The sequence below is a fragment of the Humulus lupulus genome, chromosome 4, assembly GCF_963169125.1.
Source record: "Humulus lupulus chromosome 4, drHumLupu1.1, whole genome shotgun sequence".
NCBI lineage: Eukaryota > Viridiplantae > Streptophyta > Magnoliopsida > Rosales > Cannabaceae > Humulus > Humulus lupulus.
This window is the reverse complement of record NC_084796.1, coordinates 140630921-140651576: the sequence shown is the minus strand read 5'-3', so window position 1 is coordinate 140651576 and position 20656 is coordinate 140630921.

The window sequence follows — 20656 nt, the reverse complement described above, 5'->3', positions numbered from 1 at the left end:
TTCTAAGATTACCAAATTTAGAATAATTACTAACAATTACTAATTAATTCTAAACTATGTTTTTCCTAGGTATTAAACTCATTAATAACCCTAAAACATATTAAGGTAATATAGACATGCTATTAATGTGACAATACCCAATTTAACTACTTAAATCTAATTCACATTATCTGTATCCATTTATGGTAGAAAAAAGAACTACAATACTTTTCTATCCTAGGAGACATGTTAATAATAAAATTAACATTCATACATAGCATGTCATTTTAATTGTGCAATGAGTGGGCATTCCTATTCTATATGGCATGTGAAGTGATCATATCAACATGTTACCAATCATACAATATAATTAAACATTAGGGTATTGATCGGGTTCTCTTTGTTAAAAGAAATTACAAAAATACACCAAGGCATTCCTTGGGCTTCGAAGCTTCTTGTAATCTCCATGGGCTTCGTCCTTTGTTGTGGACCCTTGGTAATTGCACACTCAAACCCTAACCCTAGGTTCTAAATGAGATGACTTAATTTCCAAAATTAGGATTTTATTAAAAGTTTGTAAACTTTTGTTATTAAAATAATATTTCCATAAATTGTTAATTAATAACTAATGAAAAGTGGTTACCTTTTATTAAATAATAATTTCATAAATTATTAATTAATAACTTATAGTTTCCAAAACTATTTTCAAAATTCGGGGAAAAATAATTCATAATTATTTTTATTTATAATAAATGGTTTCTTAAAATACTATATTAATTACAATTATTGGGATTATAATTACACAAATTATATTTAATTAATAATTAATTAGTTTCTATAAACTAAATTTTGACTCAACTTAAGGTATTCAAAAAATTTCATTTCTAAATGAAAATAAATTATTAATCTTATTAGTGATTTCTTAAACCAATATTTGATTTCAATAAATCATATATTTTTTATTAAGACATGAAAACTAATAATCTTGTTTCATAAACAATGTATTTGACTAATTTAATAGTCAAATGTTCCTAATAATAAAATTAAGAAAAGTAAACAATTCACTTTCTTAATTTTGAATTAAGACATAAATGTCTTGTTTCCCAAAATTATCAATTAGCAATTTAATTGGCAATAAAACAATTTAATTAATATAGTTAAATTTTTAAAATTTAAAATTAATTAATTAATAAAATAATTAATCAATTTAAATTTAAATTTGACAACCATCACCAACTTCCCACATTTTAAAGAGAAGAATATTCTGTTCTTGTTTCTTAAACAAAAAGATTGCATCATTCAACTAACAACCCAATTATTCTCATAAATATCTTAATATTAAATAATAAAATATATATTTAAATTTAAATTAAATAATTAATCAAATAATTAAAATAACTCGTTTAGCACATTATGTGCACTTACGGCTTGACCCAAAAATTGATCGATTGATCAATATATGCGTTATGGCATATATGTGCGCGCATGGGACTTGATCTTGTGCATTCAGTGTTGCACAGCTTATCCACTTACAGCACATGCGCATGGTATCACGGGCCGCCAACTTTGATACTCGAACTGACGGAACGTGCGGCACTTGTTAGCGCTCTTAGCTAGCAAGTCAGCCTAGAATTCACACCTGTAGCAAACAAACTCAATGGTTAGCCACGTTACAAGTCTCACACAAGTAAGGGCAATTATGAAGCGGGAGCAAGCACGAGGCAAGCTATCTAGAGGCAACATCCCACACAACAATCAGAGCATACAACACAGTCAAGTGGCACGCAATGACCCAACGAAGGTAACAAACAAGCAACACATAGACCGTAAAGAAAGCATACACAAAGGGACATGGCAAAGCATCGTTTTATTCATATAAGGCCTGGATAGGGCAAGGGAGTACACAGCTTAAGCCCCTATCTCCTGGTGTCCATGGTGCTTCCTTAAGTCACCAAGTCAACCCCCCCCCCCCTAAGGAGCTTTCTAAGGAAATGAAGTCTTCATAGGAACATATATGATTTTTGTCTGGGAGACATATGCATAATTACAAAAGTGCCATCCCCTACCAATGAGGTTACTTGGTGCAAGACTTGACTAATGATCAAGCACCAAGGCATGTTCATACATACAAAATGGCAACCTGGAGGTGTGTCACGACGCAGCATGTCACACTCTCCCCCACTTAAATCTTCGGCATCCTCGACGAACCTGCCCCTTGCTGATCTTCAATCTTCTGCGTATGCTTGTGCAAGTCCTCTGTCCTTCCTAGCAAATTTCTTCATCTCCGAGCCCTTTCCACTTCACCCGAAACTCTTTCTTCTTCTTTTGGTCCACGACCATAGTCCTCTCTGCTAGGATTTCTTCAGGTTGTCTGCTGCTTCATGGCTTGACGTTGACTCCTTCTCTGGTAGACTGGTTGCGCGCTGGATCTTCTGGATCTTCATGATACGGCTTGAGGTTGCTGATGTGCAAGACCGGGTGTATCTTCATCCATTCTGGTAAGCTGACTTTGTAGGAGGTTAGGCCCACTTTCGAGATGACTGGAACAGGACCCTCATATTTGCGGACGAGTCTGATGTCCTTATTCCCTCGGAATCTCAGTTGTTCGGGCCTCAGCTTGATCATCACTAAGTCGCCTGCTTTGAATTCTAGCAGTCGTCTCTTCTGATCTGCCCACTTCTTCATTCTCTTTGATGCCTTCTCCAGATAGGCTTGGGCAATCTCAGTGGTTTTCTTCCAGTCTTTCGTGAAATTAAAGGCTCTCAGATTTCTTCCTCGATACCCATCCATTGTGTGAGGTAACAGCGGTTGCTGACCGTTAACAACTTCAAAAGCGCTCTTGTTTGACGAAGAACTCTTCTGAGAGTTGAAACAAAATTGAGCTATGTCTAGTAATTGCGGCCAATTCTTTTGGTTGGCACTGACGAAATGCCATAAGTACTCTTCTAGCATCCCATTGAATCTTTCAGTCTGTCCGTCTGTCTGAGGATGGTAGCTCGAGGAAATATTTAGTTGTGACCCCAAAAGGTTGAATAACTCAGACCAAAAGGTCCCTGTGAATCTTCCATCATGATCACTAACTATATTTTGGGGTACTCCCCAATACTTAACTACATACTTGAAGAAAAGTCTCGCTGTCTCTTCTGCCAAGCAATATTTCGACACCGGTATGAAGGTTGCATACTTTGAAAATCTGTCCACGATCACCAAGATCGCACTCAAGTCTCCCATCTTCGGTAAACTAGTAATGAAGTCAAACGACACACTCTCCCATGGTCGGCTTGGGACTAACAAAGGTTCCAACAACCCTGGCGTCTTGTGTCTCTCCACTTTGTCTTGCTGGCAGGTGAGACAGGTCTTGGTATACTCCACTATATCGTCGCGCATTTGTGGCCAGTAGTACCCCTGCTTCAATAGGGCATGAGTTCTCTGCCACCCTGGATGACCCGCCCACAAGGTGTCATGACACTCACTCATTAGTGTCCTCCGCAAATCTCCCATCTTTGGAACATATAAGCGGCCACCCTTGGCCCACAAAAGATCGTCTTCTACCCACAATTGGCAAGTCTTCCCCTCTTTTGCGAGATTCATGATGGTCTTCACCACCGGGTCTTTGACCAGGTTCTCCTTAATGCGCTCTCGGAGTGGAGTGGTCACCATGCTAGCCGACATATTTGCTAGCAATTTTAGAGCCGCTAACTCAGCTTTGCGATTAAGGGCATCAACTGCCTGGTTTAGACGGTCCACCTTGTGTTCGAAATGAAAGTCAAATTCTGCTATGAACTCTTGCCATCGTGCTTGTTTAGGAGTAAGCTTTGGCTGGGTGAGGAAATGACTCACCGCGACATTATATGTTTTCACCACAAACTTCAACCCTAACAAGTAGTGCCTCCACACTCGTAGACAATGAATTACTGCGAGAAGCTCCTTCTCTTGTGCAGTGTACCGCCTCTCTACCTCCGTGAGTTTGCGGCTTTCATAAGCTATGGGGTGGCCCTCTTGTACAAGCACCCCTCCTAAAGCATAATCAGATGCTTCTGTTTGCACTTCGAAGGGCCTACCAACATCTGGTAAGGCGAGGACAGGATCTCGCATCATGGCTTCCTTCAGACTCTTAAATTCTTTGACACACCTATCAATCCACGTCCAAGTTACACCCTTCTTCAACAACTCGGTCAAGGGTGTCGCCCTTCTTGAATAGCCCTCCACAAATCTTCGATAATAGTTGGCTAAACCAAGGAAAGAGCGTAATTCCTTCAAATTGGTGGGGGCCTTCCATTCTTGAATGGCCCGCACCTTCTCTAGATCCATGTGGATCCGATCATGTTCTACTATGTGGCCTAGGAACTTGATTCTCTCTTGTGCGAAGGAGCACCATTCTCACTTCACATAGAGTTGGTTATCTCTCAATTTCTGAAACACTTGAGATAAGTGTCATTGATGTTCTTCTATTATGGAGCTATAGACCACAATGTCATCCAAGTAGACTACCACAAACTTGTCTAGGTATTCCTGGAAAACTTGGTTCATCAATGTAAAGAATGTGGCTGCTGCATTTGTCAACCCAAACGGCATGACTCGGAACTCGTATGCTCCATATCGAGTCACACACGTTGTCTTCGACTCATCCCCTTCTGCTATCCGCACTTGATAGTAGCCTGATCTCAAGTCCAGTTCCGTTAAGAATTTCGCTCCACTCAACTGCTCGAATAAGTCGGCGATCAAGGGGATGGGGTACGTATTATGCACTGTCACCTTATTGAGAGCCCGATAATCAATACATAGTCTCAACCTCCCATCGTGCTTCTTTTGAAATAGCACGGGTGCACCATATGGTGCCTTCGATGGTCTGATGAAGCCTGCCTCTAGTAAATCCTTCAACTGCTTCCTCAGTTCTGCTAGTTCAGGGGGTGCCATCCTATAGGACGCCTTTGTAGGTGGTTTGGCTCCCGGCACCAGCTCAATCTGGTGATCAATCCCTCTTCTAGGTGGTAAGGCTCTGGGGAGTTGATCTGGCATAACATCCCCATACTTCTTCAAGACCATTCGAATTTCTGGTGGGATGAATTCATCCATCGTATCCTCGTATACTGTGGGTAGGATAATATACGTGGGCTCTTGTCTTCTCACGCCCTTCTTCAATTGTAAGGCTGACAACAACTTGGTTTCTGGGGGCTGCTCTACTTTAGCAGGCACCACTGTAGGTGTCTTCCCCATTATGAGTAAGCTTCCCGTAGCTAGGATGGGAATGACTCCCTTTTCCATAAGGCAGTCCATACCCAATATCACATCAAAGTCGTCCATTCGCACGACCACCAAGTCAGTCTGCCCCTCCCACGAGCCGATCTTCATGTTCACCTTTTTAGCCACGCCGGTTGTGACCAAGGCTTCTGAGTTAATTGCTTTCATGCGGCCATGATCCTTCTCCCATTTCAGTCCCAGACGTTTAGCTTCGATCTCCGAAATGAAGTTGTGAGTGGCGCCTGTGTCGATCATCACACTTCCGGCCATTTTACCGTTTATAGTGGCGTCCACATACATTAGTCCCTTTCCGGGGGTCTTCTTCACTTTCACACCGTGTTTCTTGAGAGCATTCAGCATCCGGAGGGCACCCATGTGCGTATACTCCTCCTCCTCCTCTTCGTTGGTTTGTTCCCCTTGGGAAAATGACGTCTGGAGGGCACTCATCTTGGATTTGTGAGGACACTTTGTCGACTTGTGAGGTCCGGTACAGATCCAACATGTAAGAGGCTTCTTGAACTGGGGGTTACTACCTTTGCTAGTAGAGTTAGACTCCACATTCCTTTTCTCTCCTCCCCCACTCTTGCTCTGCCAAGACTTCCCAAACTTTTTACTCCCAACATTACTTCTACTAGTCGACGGATTGGTCTTCTTGGATTGAATGTTCCCTGATGAGTAATCAATCAGTCGTTCAGCAGCAGCTTGAGCAGTGGCTAGGTCAGCCACCCTTTGTCTCTCGAGCTCTTGCTTTGTCCAAGGCTTTAGTCCTTCTAAAAATGCGAAGAGTTTGTCCTTTTCGGACATGTCTTTGATATCCAGCATCAACCCAAATAATTTCTTCACGTATTCTCGGATTGTTCCAGTGTGCTTCAGCTCTCTCAACTGGCGTCGAGCTATGTAGGCAACATTTTCAGGGAGAAACTGCATCTTCAACTCTCTCTTCAGATCTTCCCATGTTGTTATGGTGCATCTGCCGTTCTGAATATCATTGTACTTCGTCTTCCACCACACTTTGGCATCTGCAGAAAAGTACATCGTTGCCATGGCGACCTTGCCATCTTCTGATTCAGCTCTCACGGCTCTGAAGTAATGCTCCATATCAAAGAGGAAGTTCTCTAAGTCCTTCGCGTCTCTAGCCCCACCGTAGGGCCTCGGCTCAGGGACTTTTACTCTCCCATATTCCATGCCAATGGGTCCAGTTGTAGGCTAATTCCCAACTGCCCTCATGGTGAGGTTCAGCTTGGTGTTCATCTCCAACATCTCATCCTTCATTGCCTCAACTGACCCCCTACAATTCTCTACGAGGTCATTTAATGCTTCTTGTAGGTCCTTCACTGCTCGTTCCACTGCCTCAATATGTTCCTCCCTCTGAGGACTATTGGATGTGCTTGAAAGGTTTTCCCTCCGCTCGATTGCCGTTATGCGGGCTAGTAGATTGGTCGTATCCCGCTCAAACACAGCCACGCATTTTAGTGCGTTAGTTGTCTCCGGTTCTAGCCTGACAGAGCTAAGATCCCTGACTCTTTCGTCCAAGCCATCTAGCTCTCCAACGCGCCTCTCCAGCGCTTCAATCCTTTGAGTGTTGCTCACCATCCTGCAGGGTCACCAAGCTTTCTCAAACTTAGCTCTGATACCAACTGTCACGGGCCGCCAACATTGATACTCGAATTGACGGAACGTGCGGCACTTGTTAGCGCTCTTAGCTAGCAAGTCAGCCTAGAATTCACACCTGTAGCAAGCAAACTCAATGGTTAGCCACGTTACAAGTCTCACACAAGTAAGGAAAATTATGAAGCGGGAGCAAGCATGAGGTAAGCTATCCAGAGGAAATATCCCACACAACAATCAGAGCATACAACATAGTCAAGTGGCACGCAATGGCCCAACAAAGGTAACAAACAAGCAACACATAGACCGTAAAGAAAGCATACACAAAGGGACATGGCAAAGCATCATTTTATTCATATAAGGCCTGGATAGGGCAAGGGAGAACACAGCTTAAGCCCCTATCTGCTGGTGGCCATGGTGCTTCCTTAAGTCACTAGGTCACCCCCCCCCCCCCCCCCTAAGGAGCTTTCTAAGGAAATGAAGTCTTCATAGGAACATATATGATTTTTGTTTGGGAGACATATGCATAATTACAAAAGTGCCATCCCCTACCCATGAGGTTACTTGGTGCAAGACTTAACTAATGATCAAGCACCAGGGCATGTTCATACATACAAAATGGCCCCCAGGAGGTGTGTCATGACGCAACACGTCACACATGGCACTTATATCACATTCACGACATCAATTGTATTTGCACATGTAGACTACACGTGGGCGCCACAAAGCACCAATTAATCAACAATAGATCAATGTAACGCACGGCTGCCAAGACCACTTCAACTCATTCAAACGAGTTTGGTTGATTTTCCAATATTCAATCACATTGAACAACATCTCATTTAAAAGCATAACTCAAATTCTAATACAATAAAATTAAAGAATTACATATAACCTATATTCAACAAAACAATATGGATGTACATCGAATCTAATTCAGAAAGTAAGAACAAAACAAAAAACAAAGAGAAACATATAGTTAACGATCAATCTCATTGATTCAATATATTCAAAATATAAGAGAAATAAGAACAACCCTTAAGCCCACTCATAAAACATGTGTTCTACGTGTTCATATATTCAAAATAAACACAGATCAGATTCATGACACATGATCTCAACCATGGCTTTGGTACCAATTGTTTGTTTTCGATTATGTGATTGATAGTGCAGCGAAAGCATGGGATAATATTTCAATGCAATAATATCAATTATTAAAGCATAAGAACAAATCACTCTAGGAACCATAACTAGAATGAGATCTTTCTCATGCGCATGAATCTGAATAAAATGGAAATTTACTAATACCTTTTCTTGATGTAGAACACGTATAGATCAAATTGCATCTTAGCCTCCTAACCCACCATCTTCCATAATATGGATCGCACAAAGAGAATGAGACAGATGGACGTCTTTGCTATTTGGTAGGATATACAAGAACACACTTTTGAATCTCAACACATGAGAGAGTGTTCTTCTCACAATTCAGAGAGAACAAAGTTCTCTATTTTTCTCTCTTGGAAAACAACGTTAATTGCATATAATGTCTCTTCCTCATGATGTTATGTTATATTAATATAACAATCAAAAGAACACCTAGCCTAATCACATTGGGCCTCTGCGTGGGCCACAGTCCATTTAGAATGTGGTTGGCGCCAACTACAAGGCTTTGGGCCATATGATATTTTATCTATATAAAATACTATTTGTTGGGCATTTATCATATTATTTTATGTAGTATACAATTATACCACAAAATTAAATATGATTAAATTAATTTTCAATAAAAATTAATTTAACATAATTATCAATATAATTTTATTTGTCATTAAATATTATTTCACAAATAATATTATTTTGTGAGATTAAAAATATTACTTTATTATTTTTAATTATTTCCTTTTAATACCAAAATCCTACCTTTGTGTTATCGAGCTAGTACAGGGACAGTATGGACCAATAGTTCTAAGCTCTAATAAATTAATTAATTTCACTAACTCTTAGTTCCATTAATTAATTTATTAACTATGAATTATTCCACTCAAAATTCATAGTTGAACTCTCAAAACTATAGTCTTATATTATTATATGCTATAACTATAAAGTCGTCCATTGATTTAGTCATTACATGAGTTATGACCATATGCTAGTTGTTCATAATTAAAGTTAGGTCTTAATGTCTGTTAACCTCTCTAATTATGTCTTTATCAATTAGTTGCATTGATCCTCTATTTAACATTATTCTATAAATTTAATTATATAATGAAATTTCTGTTCTCTAACAGAAATTGAGCGCTCTATGATCAACTCTCAAATCAACACTAAAAGGAACAACTAATTTGCTTTCATTTACGTTAGGAGCATATTCCACATCTGTCAAGTATGTTCCCAGCCACTTGTAGTTCTATGACTCCAAGATATTAGGAATTATGTCGTAGGAATATTGAACCTTACCCGATAAGTCAAAAGTCATAAAAGCACAAATAGGAGCTCATTACTCACTTCGGGATTGAGGTCAAGTCTCAAACGACCATCGATTGATGAATGTTGAACTTCTATATTTTAACGAAAATTATCAGAAGTTCTTTCTTTCATCGTTTCTCAATCAAATATAATCTATATTGTATACGGTAACACTATCTCTTTGTGTCGCTACACTTAACAGTCTGGATAAACTATTATGTCTTAAATAGAAGATAGACCGTACTCATAATCTTTATTAAATAAAGCTCCCACTTTATTTAGCGATTACAGACATTTTTTATATTATTATCTTGAATTAAATCCTCTTATATATATATATCATTATACATATACTTAATTCAAGGCCCCATCAATAATATTGGATCTTCATGATAAATGGCATGTATAATTAAATACAAATATGAGTGCAAAAATATTAACTTTATTTACTTTACATTAATCTTTCACACAGAAATACGCTTTATGGGCATAAATCCCAACAAAGACTCCTTCGAGCTTGAGCTTGGGGACCAGGAAATCCTCTATCTTCTAAAGATTCTATGGGGGTACCTTCTCGATAGGTGGGGGATAACCTAGACAAATTCCTATACTCATTGGTTCCGTATTGAACCGCTATCCTTTCTCAAACCTCGTTTAAGCTATACATTGTTTAGAACTTACCTAGCCAACTATTATCTCTATGAATTCTAAAATCTACACTCGACCAAGTAAAAAAGTTATTCCTGGAATTTTCAAAGAGAACAGGGACACTGGGCTAATATTGTAAAAGGGTTGGAGACCACATGGACATATCCAACACTACTTTACCTCCTGACGAGACTGGAGACACTTTATCTTGGGCCTTTCTACCCGACCTAGAGAGTTCTGCTAACTCCATGCTTGAATCCTTCCTTTTCTTTTTCTTTGAAGGATTTGAAGGGTGAGGAAGAGGGACGTCCTCCCATCGAGCATACTTGCGAGTCGAATATTCATCGGTGGACTCGTATTCACCAATGAGCTTATAGAGGCGCAACTTATCCTCATGCAAAAGGTAAAGGAGAGATCGCTGACCATAGGTGATCTTCAGCATCCTTTCTTTATGGTCCACCATGTCTTGGGTCGGCTTAGGGCAATCATAGTTGGCTGAAGAAACCAAAAGGTGTGAATATTCGAGCTTAAAACGAGCAAAATAAAAAACTATTTTAAAAAATAATAAACTTATGAGGGCATTGGAATTAAAGAAATTTGGATGATTCGAGGTCGCTCGTCCAGAAGAATAGTCTCTTGAAGTTGGTAGGATGGTTGGAAATATCTTTGAACAACCTCTTTTCTAGAGCTAGCTGAAGAGATAGTAGAATTCGTCTTCCCCTTTGGCTGTTGTGGGGTTTTTCTTCAAGTAGAAAAGGTATATGATCTCATAGGGAGAGGGAACTTCCAATTTCATTTCATGACAAAGAGACTTCAGTGCCGCTAATACTCTATAAGAGTTGGTTTGAAGTTGGAAGGGGGCTATACTAACATAGTCGGTAAACTTCCTAAAATATTCGAAGGAAAAAGTGCCCCTGCTCGCATATGCTCATGAATCTAGGCCGCGATCCTAACCTTTCTCTCCGGGTTGTCCTCACCCGGAGCATAGCAACTTTTGTCTTCAATTTTAGGAGCTCAGCAGATGAGCTCCCTGGAGAATTTCAGGTCGTGACAAGACAGAATTTCCGATATATGTCTTGTGGTACGAACGATACTCTTGTACAGTTCCGCTTTGAAGAAATAGCCTTGGAGAGTATGGATAGAAGAGAGATAAGGGGCATTTGAGGGGTTCTGGCTCAATGAGCTTGCCATGAACTAGAAGGAAAGATGACCTGAGGGATGGGCTACGGTAACATTATGTTGTGGATCTAAAGGGATTTGATAAATATCATAATCAGGATCTGGATATATGGAAAATCGCAGTATCTTTCCTTTTCCTTCTTCAACCTCGATGATTTGACGTTGAAAGTGTGCTCGGATGTCTTCACGATGGAGACGCTCTTTGTGCTCCCAGATTAGTCGCTGATTCTGAGTGAATGGAGATTCTGTTGGAAAAAGCTTATACAGGATCTTTATTTATTTTCATGTATATCTAATATTAAACAAATTAATACGAGATAGCCTAAAACATGTTTCTAAAATTGAATTCAAAGAGAAACAAATAATATAATACTTACAGTATACGCAGCGGAATTAAGAGTCCTTCCTTCAGTTTCTCTAACTCTTGTATCCTTTCTGTCGCAGAGTATTATCAAGAAACTGAACCGATCTTCTATTTTCTTCACGATCTTCCAATGTATCCTTAGAACCACCTAGACTAGTGTGGGCAATTCTCAGCACATGAGATAGATATAGAGAGAAGAAGAGAAAATAACAAAGAGGTTTAGAAAAGGACTTGTGTTTAGAGAGAATCTAAAACTATCAGAAAATCTGACTTGTGACTTATCTGTCGTCTCTAAAATCTTCTCTCTAAGCACTCCTTTTATAGACTCAATTAGGCCATTTAATTTAATTAAAAAATCAATAAAATAACAGCCATTTTGAAGCCCTAGGTCGAAATTATCATGGGCTATAGGCCTGTGAAATTTCTCATTTGATTATAAGCCCATTGGACTTAAAATCAAGCCCTGTATTATTTTCTATTAATTTAATTAATTAAATAATTATTTAAATCCTTTATCAAAATAATTATTTATAATTTGAACCTTGATTTAAATTTATTTATTAGTTTAGATACCAATTTATCTTAATTAATAAATCTGCCATAATTTCTCTTTTCTTCTCAAAATTACACAACTCTGTGAAACTATCCAAAATTGACCTGGTCAACTTTGATAATTCTAATTGATAATTAAATTAATTAATTGAGACTATCTAGATGATTTTATCCAAGGTACAATGGGGACCATGGGCCTATGAAATCAAGCTCCAATAAGTTATCATAAATCTAACAAATAAATTTACTAACTTATTAATTCCTCGTGACTCCACTATAGACTTGGAATTGCACTCTTGAATTTATAGAACGCTCTATAACAAATATAGATACGCTATTAATTATCCATTGTTACAACCATAATTGTCACTCAATCCTCTATAGACGGTCTACAATGAGATAGGACTAAAATACCGTTTTACCCCTCATTGTATTTTATCCTTAAAACACTTAGTTCCTTGTAAATGATATTTCAGTAAACTAATTTAATTACTGAAATGAGATCTCTATCATTTATCACCTTGAACCAAACTAAAAGGAAACCATCGTTTCACTTCTTCATCAGAAGCTATAGATGTTCATATCTATGATTAACACTCCCACTCAATTATACTACCGAGTTCCCATGATGTAAGTATGGGCTAGTCCGTAGGGTAAGCTGGTAACGAACAAGTCAAAGAACTCAAATAATACAATCAGTTAGAATACTAACCACTCAGAATTGAGATTGAATTGACCTATGGTCAACTATATGATATGACCAGAATAGATAATAACGGTATGTTTACTTATCTTATCAACTGTCAATATCGGTCCTGTCCGATGTAACAAATACATCCGATCTTATCTACTTTGCTAATGTTCTGGAAAGAACATAACACTGTAATGTGTAAGTAGATCATATCGTAGATTGGCAAGTCAGTGTAAATCCGGTGCACTGACTAATCTTAGGACTAACTTATTTTTGAACATATAATCATATTTATATTCCACTGTGATTACGTCATTATAAATAAGATTAGCTATATGCTCGGGATTTAATAGAAGTTTATATTAAACAAATAATCATGAAAATAAAACATGTGAGCAAAGTGATTGACCAAGTCAAAAAATGATTTCTATTCTTTTATTGATAATAAAATGAGATTACAAAGAATTTGGGTTTTAATTAGGGCATAAAACCCCAACAAACTCCCACTTGCACTAATTGAAACTAATGCCTTAATTCTACTAATCCCATCTCCTTGATATGCTTATCAAATGTAGCTTCTGGTAGTGTCTTTGTAAACGGATCCGCAAGATTGTCTTCAGTTGCAATCTTCACAACCTTCACATCTCCCCTGGCCACATATTCTCGAATAATGTGATACTTCCTTTCTATATGCTTACTTCTCTTGTGACTTCAAGGTTCTTTCGAGTTGGCTATCGCTCCTGTATTGTCACAAAACAACACAAGCAGTTTATCCATTTTTGGAATAACTCCAAGATCCGAATAGAACTTCTTTAGCCAGACTATTTCCTTAGCTGCTTCTGACGCAGCTATGTACTCAGCCTCCATGGTGGAATCTGAGATTGTAGACTGCTTTACGCTTCTCCAAATCACAGCTCCACCCCCAAGAGTAAACACCATTCCAGAGGTAGACTTTCTGTCATCGACATCAGTCTGAAAATCTGAATCGGTGTAGCCTACAGGGTTCAGAACACCACCCTTGTAGACTAACATATAATCCCTAGTCCGTCTCAAATACTTCAGGATATGCTTAACTGCTATCCAATGTTCCGGTCTTGGGTTTGACTGATACCTGCTCACTACTCCCACTGCATAGCAGATATCTGGTCTAGTACACAACATGGCATACATTAGACTTCCAACTGCAGATGCGTAAGGAACTTTTCTCATTGCATCTTCCTCTTCAGGAGTCTGGGGAGACTGCTTCTTTGAAAGATGAATTCCATGGCGGGACGGTAGACGCCCTTTCTTGGAATTTGTCATTGAGAAACGTTCAAGCACTTATCAATGTAAGCTGCTTGAGATAGAGCTAAAAGTTTGTTCTTTCTATCCCTGATGATCTGGATACCTAGAACATAACTTGCTTCACCCAAATCCTTCATCTGGAATTGAGTGCTCAGCCAATTCTTCACATCTGATAATTTCTTAACATTGTTTCCAATGAGTAAGATATCATCTACATAAAGAACCAGGAATACCACTATTTGATTTGCCTTTAGTTGGTAAACACAGGGCTCATCAATATTTCGTTCAAAGCCATAGGTTTTGATTATTTCATCAAACCTAAGATTCCAGGAACGAGAAGCTTGCTTAAGTCCATAGATGGACCTATTTAACTTACAAACTTTTCCTTCTTGTCCAGATACTTTAAATCCTTCTGGCTGATCCATATAAATGACCTCGTCAAGCTTTCCATTAAGAAAAGCTGTCTTGACGTCCATTTGCCAAATCTCATAGTCGAGAGCGGCTACTATGGATAGGAGGATGCGAATGGATTTGAGCATGGCTACCGGACTAAAAGTTTCCTCATAGTCCACACCTTCTCTTTGGGTATAACCCTTTGCCACTAATCGAGCTTTATAAGTCTCGATATTTCCATCAACACCTCGTTTCTTCTTGTAGATCCACTTGCACCCAATGGCCCTAAAGTCACTAGGTGCTTCCACAAGATCCCAGACGGAATTTGAGTACATAGACTCCATTTCCTGTTTCATGGCTTCGAGCCATAGTTCCTTTTCAGGGCTAGCCATTGCCTGTTTGAAAGACAATGGATCATCATCACTAGTGTCACCAACAACCATATTGGTTTCACCATCCAAACCATAGCGAATTGGGTTTCTAGAAACCCTCCCACTACGACGAGGCTCCGTGACTGTTTGCTCAGGAACAGTGGTACTTTCTTCATTTAAATCAACTTGCGTCGGTTGTACATGAAGAGTGGGAATTTCATCATCAACTCGCGTTGATGACGATGGAACATTGTTTGGAGTCAATTCTTTAACCATCTCCTCTAAAACTACTTTGCTGCGAGGTTTAAAGTTCTGGACATAGTCATTTTCCAGAAAAGTAGAATTTGTAGAAGTAAACACTTTCTTTTCTGAATGACTATAGAAAAGTCCACCCTGAGTACCTTTAGGATAGCCAACAAACATGCAAACTTCAGTTCGCAGTTCTAACTTTCCCTCCTTTTTCCTCAGGACGTGAGCGGGACACCCCCAGATTCTATAATGGCGTAAACTAGGTTCATGACCATTCCAGCGTTCTAAAGGTGTTTTGGGGATTGATTTTGACGGCACGACATTGAGAATGTCATTTGCGGTTTCAATTGCATGTCCCCAGAACGAAGTTGGTAGAGTTGAGTAACTAAGCATGCATCTAACCTTTTCCAATAAAGCTCTGTTTCGGCGTTCCGCTACACCATTTTGTTGCGGAGTACCTAGGGCAGTAAGTTGTGATAAAATCCCAAGTTCAGTTAAATGATCTTGGAACTGCATATCAAAATATTCTCCACCCCTATTAGATCGCAAGATCTTTAACCTTTTACCTAATTGGTTCTGAGCCATTGTTAGGAATTCCTGAAACTTTGAAAATGTTTCTGATTTCCTATGCATTAGGTAAAGACATGAGTATCTAGAGTAATCATCAATTAAAGTGACGAAATACTCAAAACCACCCCTGGCTTGTATATTCAAAGATCCACAAACATCTGAATGCACAAGACCAAGTGGTTCTTTGGCCCTATCACCCTTTGCAGAGAATGGACGCTTGGTTAGTTTGCCTTCTAGACAAGATTCACAGACAGGTAATTCACCTAAGGTGAGTTCCCTTAAAGGTCCGTCCTTTGTAAGTCTTTGAATCCTATCATAGCCAATGTGACCTAGTCTCAAGTGCCATAAATACGTCATATTATTGTTATCGGTCTTTTGACGTTTATTGGTCCTAGGTTTAGCTACTTTGAATAAATCATTATTAAGAGCGAGGGGTTCATTAGGTCGCAGAATATAAAGCCCGTTTTCCAAACATGCAATACACAATTGTGATCCATTGAAAGAAATAGATATATTAAAACTTGTGAAAGTCATAACAAATCGTTCTAATTGCAACATGGAAACTGAAATTAAATTTCTACTAAAATCCGGAATAAAAAAATACATCTTTTAAAATTAAGTATTTATTTCCGAACTTCAGGCGAGCTATTCCTCTAGCTTGGACCTTAATGAATGCTCCGTTCCCAACTCTAAGCTTTAAGCCGCCTTCGTTCACTTCCTCCCACTATTCAAGAAGCTGTAAAGAGTTACAAACATGGTTGGTAGATCTAGAATCAATAATCCAAATGGATTTATCATTCTCTAAAACACATGTTTCCAAGATAAATGAACTATAATCATTACCTTTGTTTTTATCTGCTAGAAACTTGGGGCAATCTCGTTTCCAATGCCCCTTCTCTTTGCAGTGAAAACATTTATCTTTACCTTTCTTGTTTTGCATGTTCTTCCCCTTAGGCGTCTGTGCACGTGGTCGTGCACTCGTCTTTGCAGCCTTTGCAGGCTTGGGGCTGTTGTTTTGTCCACCTTTCCTCTTGGTTAGCTTTAGCCTTAGCTAGATGAGCAGCAACATTAGCAGTCTTATTTTCACCTCATTTACTAGGTCCACCCATGACAGGTTCAATAATCTGAAGCTCGTTCATGAGCTGCGTCAGACCATAGTTGAGTTGAGCACGAACGTGCAGACACAGTGCCATCAGAGAATTTACGGTGCCATCACGAACGTGCAGAGATGGTGCTATCCAAGCATTTACGGTACCATCACGAGAATTAACGGTGCCATCACTAACGTGCGGACACGGTGCTCGTTCTGGGGATTCCTCAATCATGAAGAATTCAGAGTTGTCACCAATCAACTCTATGTTGATATTCTGCTTCCAATTAAGGAAGTTTTCTCCAGTGAGTTTCTCCATCGAAAGTTGAGAAGGGATGGGAGTAGACACAAACACTACTTAGCTTAAAACTACAAATTATTAATAAAATAGAAATCAATCACATTTTCTCAATAAAACTTCTATTCACACAAATTTCAAGAAATAGCACAACATATACCAAAAATATGTAAGATATGAGAAAAAAAATACCAAAAACAATCATATCTCTATTTCTTTAGGTTTTTAACTAATCTATGATATTTTTGTCCCGGTTGGCGAGAGTCAAAAATACCACTAGTTAAATAGAGTTGTAAACTCATTTAATAATGGACACCACTATTAACAACCTACTATTCGATCAAAATAAGAAAACAAAATCTCTTATTTTATGAGCTAGACCCACGGTTTCAATAATCATAGATTTAGTCCTAGTAGTCACCGTAGGGGTGAGTCTAGTAGAATTTGACTTATAATTATCTATCTTTCGAAATTTAACCTTGTCAAAATAACTAATGAACACCTTCCGTAGGGGGACGAATCAAAGCGCCTCGAGGCCCCATTAAGCTATTGACTATGTTAAACCAACGGTGGAGATCGAATAAAATCCTTAAAATAAGCTCATTATAAAATTAAAAATAGTATTTTTATTATTTATTTTTAGAAAATTAATGACTATGGTTTTCCAAAAAAAATTAAACAGATTAAATTTTTTAAAACCAAAGTCCTATAATTTCTTATTAATTCTAAAGTGTCACATTGAAACAAATTCAATTAATTTAGAATTAATTTGTTGCTAATCAATATTTAGGTTTAACTAATATAATGAACCTATACAATTAAGTCCAACTCAGGTAAATGGGCCTTAACAATTGGGCTTGTATGGAGGATGGCTGGGTCCAGTATGTCGTTCCCACTACAAAGGCCCCCTATCTTCCATACAAGGTCCAAAAGACAGGAATTTAAACCTTCGTTTTATTAATTGTTATTAATTGATTAGACCCACTATAGTCCTACAAAGCAAATGGGCCTTCACAAGTGGAATCATCCACAAGAGAGGAATTTAAACTTTACATTTTCTAATGGGCCCAAATAAAACCTATCATTTTTATGAATATTTTATTTGGCAAAATACCATATATCTAACAAACATATAAGCCACTATATGCATCTAAGCCCAATTGCAAAAATACCACATATAGTGCAAACATACATGTTATAATTGGATGGGCCTAATCATGTTACTATATGAGCAATTCTATGAATTTATGCAAAAATACCACAATTTATTTCATTTGCAAAAATACCACAATTAATTATCTAGAATTTATCAACAAAAAAAAATTCAAATTAATTAAATTTTTACAAAAAATAAGTTAATTTAAATGAAATTTATCAACAATTAACAATAGTTAATTTAAATTTCATTTATCAACAATTAACTTGGTTTTAGGTTAATTTGAAAAAAAAAAAATTTAATTTAAATAGGATTTATCAACAATTAACCAAAGTTAATTTAAATCCCATTTATTAAAAAAAATATTTTATTAATTGGCTGAAAAAAAATGATATTTTTCAAAATTTAACTAATTTTAAATTTTAAAAACAATATCTAAACTATTTTCCAAAAATATCTTGTGATATTACAACTATTATCTAATATTTTAACCATTTAAAAATAATAAAATACAAATAGTTATAACAGTCCTAAAATATCTCAAATAGTTAAACAAGTTCAAATATCTATAAAAATATCTAACTAACAATATTCAAATTTCAAATAATTTAAATATTAAAAACTATAGAATAAAAAGATATTTATATTTTCAAATAAAGATTTAATAAAACAAAATCAAGAATTTAAATGAAAATATCTTAAATATCTGATATCATAATTCTAATATTTAATATATTAAAAGATTTAAAATTAAGTTGTTAGTCTATTTTTAAATTTGAATTTGAATGTTTGTAGAAAATATCTAATTATTTAAATCCCAACTAACAAAAATATATTTATTTAAAAAAAAATTAAATGATGAAACAAAGAAGATATTTTTGGTTTTGATAATAAATAATAAATTTCCACAATTTTTAATTTTCTTTATTTATCAAAAAAAAAAAATTATGGATGAACAGTACCCGATACGGGCACTGTTCACCGTGGTCTGGCTGCAGGTGTGCGTGCATGCGCGCGCGCACGAGGGGTGGTGATGCGCGCCTGGCCGCGCGCGGATGGTGGGTGACGCGCGCGCGGGGAGCCTGATGGGCGAGAAATGCGGGCGTGCAGGTGGGAGATGGCCGAGTGGCGCGCGCGGATTGCTGGGCGGGCTGCCTAGTGTGCGCGCGCGTGTACGCACGCGATGGAGAAAAAAATTTCGAAATTTTTTTTTGTGCAATTTTTCCAACCAAAACCATTTTCTAATTAATTTTTAACATGTTTTACACACAATAAAGCATATATAAAAATTAATAGCATAGAAAACACAACAAGATAACCTAAAAATTGCTAAAATTCACATAAAATCAATATGTTCATAAAAACATGGAAAACCATCCAATTATTCAAACATATCAAATAATCCAATTTTAAACATGTTCATGCATGAAAATAAATATTACCAAAGGCTCTGATACCTGTTGTTGGAAAAAGCTTATACAGGATCTTTATTTATTTTCATGTATATCTAATATTAAACAAATTAATACGAGATAACCTAAAACATGTTTCTAAAATTGAATTCAAAGAGAAACAAATAATATAATACTTACAGTATACGCAGCGGAATTAAGAGTCCTTCCTTCAGTTTCTCTAACTCTTGTATCCTTTCTGTCGCAGAGTATTATCAAGAAACTGAACCGATCTTCTATTTTCTTCACGATCTTCCAATGTATCCTTAGAACCACCTAGACTAGTGTGGGCAATTCTCAGCACATGAGATAGATATAGAGAGAAGAAGAGAAAATAACAAAGAGGTTTAGAAAAGGACTTGTGTTTAGAGAGAATCTAAAACTATCAGAAAATCTGACTTGTGACTTATCTGTCGTCTCTAAAATCTTCTCTCTAAGCACTCCTTTTATAGACTCAATTAGGCCATTTAATTTAATTAAAAAAATCAATAAAATAACAGCCATTTTGAAGCCCTAGGTCGAAATTATCATGGGCTATAGGCCTGTGAAATTTCTCATTTGATTATAAGCCCATTGGACTTAAAATCAAGCCCTGTATTATTTTCTATTAATTTAATTAATTAAATAATTATTTAAATCCTTTATCAAAATAATTATTTATAATTTGAACCTTGATTTAAATTTATTTATTAGTTTAGATACCAATTTATCTTAATTAATAAATCTGCCATAATTTCTCTTTTCTTCTCAAAATTACACAACTCTGTGAAACTATCCAAAATTGACCTGGTCAACTTTGATAATTCTAATTGATAATTAAATTAATTAATTGAGACTATCTAGATGATTTTATCCAAGGTACAATGGGGACCATGGGCCTATGAAATCAAGCTCCAATAAGTTATCATAAATCTAACAAATAAATTTACTAACTTATTAATTCCTCGTGACTCCACTATAGACTTGGAATTGCACTCTTGAATTTATAGAACGCTCTATAACAAATATAGATACGCTATTAATTATCCATTGTTACAACCATAATTGTCACTCAATCCTCTATAGACGG